We start from the raw sequence: 11,324 nt of genomic DNA on the forward strand, positions 1-11,324 counted from the left end.
ATCCTTTCATGTAAATGTTGAGATTTAATTTAGAATTCTAATTAAAAATAGAAAATTAATCATGTCATGTAAATGTTGAGATTTAATTTAGAATTCTAATGTTATGAATATTAAAAATAAAATAAATGAAAAATATAAATGATATCCAAGTAATTCAAGATTTGGGTTCCCGTGCCCAAACTTCCGTATTGATACACAAGTCATACCTGAGTAAAACATCCAAGAGTAATGCCATCTACTTAGATCAAAAATCAAGATCTTGACATATATACAAGATACATAAGTCTTGCAATACATAATCTTAGGAAAGTAAGAATCACTTAGCAAACTATGAACGAAGCCCCATGGCTTGTATGTATAGACACGTAAGTCTAACATACGTTCAAAAATAAGTGAACCTAAGATGTACGTAATGAAATGATGAAACTTAGGAGGGTTAAGTACGAGTGTAAGATACACTAAATGGCCAAGTGCATTGGCATATGATGAGATGAGAAATCATCTAATGAGCTATGATGTCCTCATACTAGAAGCCAGCTTCCATGATATATGAGTTGAATGTAATGGGACTTTATACTGAGACCGATAGGCTAGCTATGAGCAGTGATGCCTTCTTTCAGGAAGGGCGAAGGTTCACGTAACTCTCATGAGATTAGACTGTCCGGCTTGCCGGGTATGGGTCTCCATACATCTCCTAGTCTTTGAACCTATACTGCCAATATTGGAATCTGGCGGGGTTAAATTCCCATATACACCAGCATGTTATTGAGTCACTTTGGCCGGTGATTCCACCTCTTTTCGGTGTGGGGGAGACACTGGATTTCATGATGCTCACATGATCTATGTCGGTTAAAGTTAAAGTTCCCAATGAATGAATGAGTTTAGCCTCCAATGAATCATATAAAGAGATGAATGATACCAAAGGTGTTAGGATAGGATAATCAAGATGTGAGCTAGATTCAGGTAATGACATTAGGTTATTCCTGATCGTTGCACAGCAAACCCGGTGAAAGTCTTAAACTACATCCTAGGTACAACTGGTGTTCACACTGACCTATGAATGAACTGAAACAAAATACGTATGAATGAATGAAGCAGACTATGTGTTTACTAAAGAAGGTTCCCTAGTTGAGGTCCCATATGTTGAGCCCTCATTTTGGAAAGTCGTAATGACAAGTCAATGATAACAAGGTCTCATGGCATATGAATGAATAAAATGAAAGAAGTTATGTGTTATATGTTATGTGCTATGATATGTGCTATATGAAGATGTTATGTGTTGTGTGCAATACGATAATTATAATGATGCATGTTACTCTCATGACATAACTTTCCCAATCTCAATTTGGCAAGTCTACTGACTTGACTTCCAAAAATCATGTTGTTAGGAAAGAGCTATTCTTTCTTATGCATGTCCTTGGTGTGTGCTTACATATACCCATACTTAGTACAAGTGTGTACTAATTCCATACAAACATCTACTTTTAGGTGCAGGCACAGGTGGGCGGTAGAGCTACAGGTTCGTTGTTGCAGCTATCCGGACGTCAACATTCATCCGGAGTTTGGTAGGTCCTCATGCTTTCGAGGATGCTGCTGTTTTACATTCTAGCGTAGTTTTAGAGTTGAGCTAGTGGAGCATGTTCCACTAGCGTTCCTTTCCTGTTTTAGTTCAGACTTTGTATTGGTGCTATTTTGGCCATTATACAATTAGTACTTAATGAATTATTTCTTTCAGTTGCTTATCTCTTTAATGTTAGATGGTTGATGATGAACGATTATAAAATGTTAAAAATGTTTAGCAAGTATGTTTAAAGGATCAAAAGTTTCAAATTTTCCGCTAAAATTAACCTATGTAAAGTAAGGATAACGTAAGTAGGCTTGTTTGCGACCTCTGAGAGGTCAACGACGCCGGTCTCGTCTGGGGTCTAGATTCCGATCGTGACAGTAACTATTTCAAAAATTACTAAAACAAATGAAATCGTTGCTAAAAATGCTACAGCAAAATTAGACTCCTTGTTAGCAATCACCAAAAGCCGTAAAAATTCTTGGCGAAGACACTTGTTCCAAAAACAACTTGTATTTTTTTCGGAGGAAAAAACCAACCTCAAATGCCCAATACCACATAGAATAATCTCAAAAAGAGATCAAAACATTGAATGCACCAAAAAATAATGAAAAAATTAAATATGGACTAAAATAAAATAAAATTTACCATAGATGCCCATGAAAAGCCATAAAGATTGGTGATCTTCGAATAAGGCTTCACCACTTGCAATAGTTGGTTAATTAAAATGACATAACTAATACAGGTCCATGGATAAATAGATAGTGCTTCTTTATCGACAGATAGAAATTCTTTTTTTTTTGAAATATTTGTGTTCAAATGTTCTACACAAAGAATGTCATGAACAAATAGCGTAAGCAAAATGATTTTTTTACACCTCTATTAATATCTTTGGTTTTGAGATGCTCAATCAACTCATTTCTCTTGCAACTCTTTTCCAACTCTCGTCTCCTTTTTGTCTTAGTTGACATTTTTTAATATCATACATATTTACCTTATGAAAATTTATGTCAGTGATGATAACAAACTCTTTCATGCCTAAACAAAAGGACATGCCACTTATTTATCCAAACTTTCTATTTTAGATCGCGCTATAAATCTCACATCAAAGAAGTTGATCTCACATATTTAAGTTATAAGTAGTTTCGTAAAATAGAAGATCGAAAGAACTTTTTCAAGTTTTGTTCTTAAAAATCTTCCTAAAATCATAAAACTTACATAATCCCAACTTAGGTATAAAGAACCTCTTAAATCTAAATACATATCAATCAATGACTCAAAACTAAAAATTGCATTCCACGTTCTCTCAGGTATAGAATTTTCCAATATTATGTTTTCAACTTACTTCTCTAATCTGGAAAAAGAACAGAACAGAAAAGAAATGAAATCACAACTTATAGAAGAAAAAGCCAGAAAATGAGAAGGATATATTTAGGAAGTTATACAATAAGAAATATAGTGGAAATGTGATTATTAGTTATAAAAATAATCATATGGATACACAATCTGTAAAAATAATAAAATCAAAATGTGATAATGCAAAAATAAATTCATTATTCTTAGATAATTTTGGAAGTTACTTTCAAAACTACAAAATAAATATGGAAACAATTTCAAATGTAGCAACTGTTGCATTTTAAAATTATTTTGTAGTAATTGTTTTAATTTTTATAGCAGTTGCAATAGTAATTTCAGCAATTGAGGTAATTATTTCAGCAGCTGCTAGAAGCTGAAACAAATGAAATAGATGGTGAAAATGCTACAGCACAGAAAGGCAAAAGCAACAATCTACATGTTGCCGAGACGAAAACTCCTAGTTCTAACAAGCATAAGAATTTTTTGCGGTAACCAACGATTGGAAAACAGAGGTTCTACAGGGAATGGTAAACTATTGTGACATGTCGGTTTGATTTGGCATGAAAAAATTTGCTGTAGCGACTGGATTGCGATGTCATCCTCCTTCTGAACCTCTTTCCAAAGTTACGCCCTTAAAAAAATCAAGATAAAACAAGACATCTAAATCAGTATGAGGCTGGAAAGAAAGGCAAATTGCGAACCACCGAAGGCAAAGAAAAATAAATAATGATAATAAGTTGTTGAACATTGTTAGACCCAATTATAAAACCAAGGATTTGTTAACAGATTTCAAGAATAAAAAGGTTTTGAAGACAAAAAGTGACTGTGCTTAGTTTGATTTATGCATGTCATTTTATGGGTTAATGACATCAACAAAGTCATAGATCTTGAATTGTTTGCTCAGTATTTGAATGCATTCGACAATCACTAATTTCATTATGATGATTATTTCTCGACAGTCAAATAGTTGTTGACAAAATTATCATCAAAGACGAAAAATCTAAATGACTTTTCTTGGGCTTTCGTGATATAATTCACCTCTATTTTAATGTTTCATTTATTTATGTTATTAGATAATTGTTCAAAAAATTAGAATAAATTATTCAATAACATAAATAAATGAAAGACCAAATTTAGAGGTGAAGTTTACCATGAAAGGCCAAGGAAAGCCATAAAAATTATGCAGATTTGATGATAACTTTGTCAAAAATATTTGACAGTCAAGAAAAAACTATCATAATCCCATGACTAATTGTTGAATGCATTCAAATCTTGAGCAAACACAAATAATTCAAGATCTACAACTTTGTTGATGCATTTAGCCCATAAAATGAAAGACTCAAATCAAACTAAACACAATCGATTTTTGTGCTTCTTCAAAACCTTTTTTGTTTTTGAGATCTACTAACAAATCATCCACTTTATAGCTAGGTCCAACAATGGTCAGCAACTCACTCGCATTATTTATTTTTTCTTTGCCTTTGTTGATTTTGGTGGCTGTCAATTGGTTGACAATGTGTTTCTTTTCGGTCTTGATTGATTTAGATGTTTTGTTTTCTCTTAGCCTTTTTAAGGGTGTAACTTTAAAAAGAGGTTCAGAAGGAGGATGACAACTCAGTCCAGTCATTATGACAAATTCTTTCATGCAAAACAAATCAACATGCCACAATAGTTTATTCAAATCTCATTTATTTTCTTATTTTCATCCTTCAGAGCATCATCATTATCATCCTTATATTTGATCTTGTGCTTGAGAGGACCATACACCACGGTCCTTTGAAAGTGTACATTGTTATCATCCGGCATCAAAGTGTCCAAAACAACCGGATTTAAAGAAATCCCCCAACTTTTCATCCATCAATGTCTTTCTAAAATCATCATATTTGACTTTTATGAGTGATTTTACAGAAAAATCACCCATCAAATTTGTAGGATTATCTATACACAACACTACCTGAAACTTGCTAATACTAAAATTTTTGACCAAATCATGTCGGGTTTTTGATCTCCGTTCACGATCGCTCATGGCTACAACATCATCATCAATATTGTCAGCCTCTTTCCATTTCATTTTCCTCTTCAGTATCTTTTCCACTTTTAAAATCATCTACTTCATCACTTTCTTCACCTTCCTCATCAACTTCTTATCACTTTCAGTTTTTTCATCATCTTTATCATTTATTTTATTTTCATCTTTCTCCTGTGTAGTTTTTCTAGAACTTCCGACTGATTTTTCTTCATTATCTCTTTCCATATTTTCTTTATTTACATCTATAGAATGTAACATATCATCTGTTTGTGAAAGGACTTGTTCAACAAGTTCTTCTAATAGTGTTTGTACTTTAGTTATTCTATTAGAGTTACTAGAGCTTGATTCATTTAAATTTTCATTTGAAAGTCATTTTATTTACAAATAAGAAAAAAAATACAATTGATTTGTGCATCATTAAAAAATATATAACAATAAATTTAATAAATATAACATAATACAATAATTAACAGAATAATTAATAGTCTACTAATTTGATTTCTTCCATTAGATTACGTGTCTATTGCAATAGATGGTCCATTTGTTGCAATAGACGGGTTATTTGTTTCAACTGACAAGTCACATGGAAAAAATAAAAAAAGTCTTACCGCTGATTTAACTCATCTTTTTCAACAAATAGGCCATCTATCAAAAATACCATAACAATAATAAAATAATTTTTTTCACAACAAAAATGTTTTACCAATGTCAACAACACCAACAAAATGTAACACTCATATATTTAAGTTATGAGTAGTTTCCGAAAATAAAAGGACAATTTTTTTTCCAGTTTTGTTATTCTACTTAAATCAGAAAACTTACACAATTCTGACTTAACAGTAAAGAATCTCTGAAATCTGAATACATATCAATCATTAACTTAAAACTGTAATTTGCATACCTAACCGGATTCACAAAGAAAGTATCGATTGAAGGACTAACCAGAGGAGGCTCAGCAATAGAAATCTCCTTTTCTGGAATATGTATATCATGTTGTTCCTCCTCTATCATCTCCTTCTATATTTGTATAAAAAACATTTATTAGACTTTCTCTTTCTTTATTTGTAGAATTTTCCAATCTTGTGTCTTCAACTTCTTCTATGGACTTTCCTAATTTGGTACTTTCTTCTTCTTCTCTGTCTTTGTGGTACTAATTTTCCTTCTATACTTTTTAGTAGGAGTAGTAGAAATTGCTGTCCATTTTTTTCTTGGAGTCATTTTATTACACTACATGAAACAAAAATAAAATTATTATAACTAAATCATATAAACAAACTTGAAAAAAAAGGAAAAAAAAGAAGTCATTAACACAATTGATAGAATAAAAGGCCAAAAAATGAGGAAAATGGGATATGATAAGAAGTTATACGACAAGATATACAGTAGAGATATGATTACTTAGTCATAAAAATAAGCATGGATACACAATCTACATGTAAAAATAATAAAATCAAAATGTGATAATGCAAAAATAACTCCATTATTCTTGGATAATTTTGAAAGTTAGTTTCAGAACTACAAAAAGAAATAGGGTAAACATCATAGATTTAACAACTGCTGCGTTTTTAAAATTATTTTATAGTAATTGTTGTAATTATTATAGCAGTTGCAGTGGTAATTTCAACTGTCGTAATTATTTCAGCAGTTTCTGAAACAAATGAAATAGTTTCTAAAAATGCTACAACAAAAATACAAAGGCAAAAGCAACAATCTACACGTTGCTGAGACGAGTTCCTAATTCTAACAAGCATAAGAAATTTTTTGCAGTAACCAACTGGTGGAAACAGAGGTGCTACATGGGATGGTAATATAAGTGAAAACTATGTGCAATATATAGGCGATTCAAGGACTTTATTTGATGCAACACAAGTCTATTATGGACACAATTAAGGAGTTTATTTGCTGGACTAGGATTGATGAACAAAGGCATGTTAGAGCTCTAAAACCATCAGATTTAGAAATTGTTGAAGCATTAGAGTAAGCTACTAATATACCTGCACATGTTATTGATGGGCAGATGTGAACTACAGGTCAAATCTTAGGAGCACAAACTTAATAATGTGGAGATGCATTGATTTTTTTTTCTGGTGAGAAAGATACTACTGGCAATTGTTATGGCTATTGATCAACAAAATGAATATTCCTGACCAAAAACTTAGTGAGCAAAATGAGAAGGAAGTCGAACATGATATTTAAATCAGATCTGTAAGCCTGGAGCAAAGAAATTGCTTTATTTACAACTTCCTTCTTACTATTCTCTAATTAATTATGAAATTCTCCACTATATTATATGAATACCATAACTCATACTCTCAAAACTAGCCAACAATGCATTATCAAGTTCTTATTAGGCTAATTACTATATATAGAAAGCCAAGTGCATTGTCTAGTATTTCTTCAAAAACCTCGATGATGGCGAGAGAGACCATATGATGAGCATCAACAACAATGAGGGAGAAAGGTCTACCCTGTTCTGTATGGTGAATGTGGCGGTAGGGGAAATATTCTGCAGGGAAAATAAATTGGAGGGAGAACAAAAAATTTCAAGAAAGTTGAATTTGAATCGACGTTTACTAACTAGTAATACTTTGGACTGCCAGTAAAGGTAGGTCCTTTCTCAGCCAACGCTGCCGATAAAACTTGCGTTGAGTTAATATTGCAGCGACAAATACTCTATTTTCACTAAATAGCTCGATGTGATTGAAAAATTAATACAGAAATTCAGTATTTCTCATCAAACAATGCTATGTCACTTTCATCATGCTATCTATGAGAGACTGAGCTTATAAAATTAATGTTCAGACAACACACTCTAGCAAATACAACTAAAATGAACTGATAAAACAACACATAATTATACAACTGAAAGTGCTGTACGACTTGAACTAGTATGTGAAATAATCATATACCTAAAGCACAATGTCGCACACAATCAACTATGAGAACAATCCTTAAGCAACTAAAAAAATGGATGAAACCCTAACTTTCAGAGAAAAGAAAACAAAAATTACCTCTTGGAAATTAAAATTGGAGCTTGACGATGAGATGATGGAGACCGCAACAATGGAGACGGAGTTGAAGCGAAAGTTAAGGAGCTGAAGGAGTTGAAGCAGAAAGACCAAGGGACAGTCACGAGAAAATGAGGTAAGAATGCCTTAAGTTTTCAATTAAAGAAAAGGGAAAAAACTACTAATTTTAAAACTTAATGACTTAAAATAATATTTTTAAAATTTTGATAAACTTCCAACTTAAAAGGACTTTGAAGAGTTCTTCGTTAATAGAATAGAACCAAAAGGCTGGGACGACAAAGAAATGACAAGTTGGAAAAAATTTAAATTTTTCAATTTTAAAATCATTATTCAATAATTTCTATTGTGTTTTCTTCCTAGTAAATTTTCTTCTCTTTTCTGTTTCAAAATATCAAAACTAAGGTTTATAAAGAAGAAAATCATTATCATATATCTATAATATTTTTTTTGTTATTTCGCATTGCATTTATTCCGCTTGAAGTTAAAATTAACTCAAAAGAGCTTTTCAGTCCGTATAAAATTATTTTGTGTTACTGATTTAGCCAATTTAGTTGTTTCAGCCAACAATTTTTACAGTTGTCTAGACAACTATCAAAGTTATTTATAGGAATAATTATGCATATCTTTTCAGATACAAAATGATCTAACAACTGCATGTAGTTGTCGGACGATTAGATAAGTTGTTCCCACAACTATGACAGTTGTTAGACAACTGTGTTCAGTTGTTGATCAATTGATTAGTTGTAGGACAAATAATATAATTATTGATGTTTAATGTACTATAATTACATATTTTCTATTGATCCTATTAAGTTAATTTTATATTATTTACTAACTTTTTAACTATTTTAGTGTAGATATAATGTGTCAATATAAGAGAAAAAGAATTGAAACATCTTCACCGAATCCAGATGCTGGAGAAAATGATGAGAGTTATACGAATGCTAAGAAAAGAGGTAATGCAACACTTCAAACTAGTAAGATCAACAATGACTTATTAGCAGAATAAAAAAGTGATGAAAATAGCGAGAAGCAATCTAGTGAGATGGAAAAAAATTTGTAAGAGCAGCAGTGACCTATTAGGTGAAGAAAAAAGTAAGGAAAATAGCAAAATTCAAGCGAAAAAAAAATAAGATGATGAAAGTGATGGAGATAAATCTAGTGGAGAAGAAAAAGGTGATGAAAGTGGAAGTGATGGAGAAAGACTTGATTCAAGTTTATGATTGCAATATTCATGTGTGTGATGTACTGACTTTTTTCACACCGATCCAACTCATTCTCATATTGTGGCCCAAACTACTCAAGCAAAGCGGGATGTTCAATTATTTGTCTGAAAGTTTGTTGAATGATGCATGGTTATATGAGCGTCTAAAAAATGTGCCAAGTAACCATTCTTGTGCGGCATATGGACCATATGCTTGTATTTTTATTGATCACTTGCTTGTTCGGATGAATATGACTTGTCTTAACATAGTTTATACTTAATAATGTACAAAATTGCTAGATTAATCTTCAATTATTATTAAACGACTTAGTCTATACTTAATAGTTTACAAAATGACTAAATTGATATTCAACTATTATTAAACCACTTAGTTTATACCTAATAATTTTACAAAATGGTTAGATCGATCTTCATTTATTATTTAACGACTTAGTTTATACTTAATAGTTTACAAAACGACTAAATCGATCTTCAACTATTATTAAATGACTTAGTTCATACTTAATAATTTACAAAATGACTAGATCGATCTTGAGTTATTATTAAACGACTTAGTTTATACTTAATATTTTACAAAACGACTAAACCCATCTTCAATTATTATTATACGACTTAATTTATACTTAATAGTTTACAAAAGGGCTAGATCAATCTTCAATTATTATTAAATGATTATTTTATACCTAATTATTTACAAAAAGGATAGATCATCTTCAACTATTATTAAACCACTTAGTCTATACTCAATAGTTTACAAAACAACTAAATTAATCTTCAGTTATTATTAAACGACTTAGTTTATACTTTATAGTTTATAAGACGACTAAATCGATCTTCAACTATAATTAAATGACTTAGTTTATACTTAATAATTTATAAAATAACTAGATTGATCTTCAGTTAAGATTAAACGACTTAGTTTATACTTAATACTGTACAAAATTTCCAGATTGATATTCAATTAATATTAAACGACTTGGTTTATGCTTAATAGTTTACAAAATGACTAAATTGATCTTCAATTATTATTAAACAATTAGCTTATACCTAATAATTTACAAAATGGCTAAATCGATCTTTAGTTATTATTAAGCAACTAAGTTTATACTTAATAGTTTACAAAAAGACTAAATCGATCTTCAACTATTATTAAATGACTTACTTTAAACTTAATAATTTAGGAAATGACTAGATCGATCTTCAGTTATTATTAAACGACTTAGTTTATACTTAATAGTTTACAAAATGACTAAATCGATATTCAATTATTATTAAACGACTTGCTTTATACTTATTAATAGGTTACAAAACGACTAAATTGATCTTCAATTATTATTAAATGACTTAGTTTATACCTAATAATATATAAAATGGCTAGATCGATCTTCAATTATTATTAGACAACTATGCAAAGTTGTTAATTGTTAGACAACTCTTCAATATCGTTGGACAACTAATGCAGTTGCTTGAAGGACTTGACCCTTCAACAATTATAGTTGTCCAACAACATTAGAAATTGTTAGAATAAAAATTAGAAGCTTTTGATAAAAATTAAAAGTTGTTAAGATACAAATATTAATTTGTTTGATCTAATAATCGTATCATTAAGTACATGTTATAAATACGACAAAAAGAATATTTTTATAATTCTTAAATTGACCAACAACAAAACACAATTGTCGAACAACTGCACTAGTTGTTGGGACAACTTCTACTATCACCAGACAACTAAAGACAGTTGTTGGACAACAACAAAGACATATCTAATTATTTCAATAAACAACTTCGATAGTTGTTCGGACAACTACGAAAGTTGTTGACTGAAACATTCATTTGGGTTCACTAAATGCAGATTAAGAATTGGCACAAAGTGATTTTCATACTTATCAATAGTACTCTTTTTAGTTTATTCAAAGCTTTAACAAAACAAATACAATGCAAAAAAACTCAAATATATATATTTTGATATTCTCTTTTCATAAATTTTTCTTTATAGATCTTCTATATAAAAACATAATTTTGCAAATAAAGGAAGATGAAGAACAAGAAGAAAAAGAAAGAAGGATTGACAAATATAGCTGCAGTTGAAGAGGATCGGTGGGAAGAGAATCAAGTTGAGAA

The 11,324-nt window shown here is 30.6% G+C and overlaps 1 long non-coding RNA gene across 2 annotated transcripts in view; it reads right to left on the reverse strand.

Moving 5' to 3' along the window:
* Window positions 1-8,116, reverse strand: part of LOC107030661 — a 14,620-nt gene extending 6,504 nt beyond the window's left edge. For both annotated transcript variants that reach the window (XR_003580293.1, XR_001458115.2), the window contains exons 1-2: window positions 7,961-8,116; window positions 5,892-6,176 (exon numbers count right to left, since the gene is read on the reverse strand). This is a non-coding gene — a long non-coding RNA (uncharacterized LOC107030661). The remainder of the gene's footprint in view (window positions 1-5,891; window positions 6,177-7,960) is intronic.
* Between the last annotated feature and the right edge of the window lie 3,208 nt (window positions 8,117-11,324).

The sequence above is a fragment of the Solanum pennellii genome, chromosome 9, assembly GCF_001406875.1.
Source record: "Solanum pennellii chromosome 9, SPENNV200".
Lineage (NCBI taxonomy): Eukaryota > Viridiplantae > Streptophyta > Magnoliopsida > Solanales > Solanaceae > Solanum > Solanum pennellii.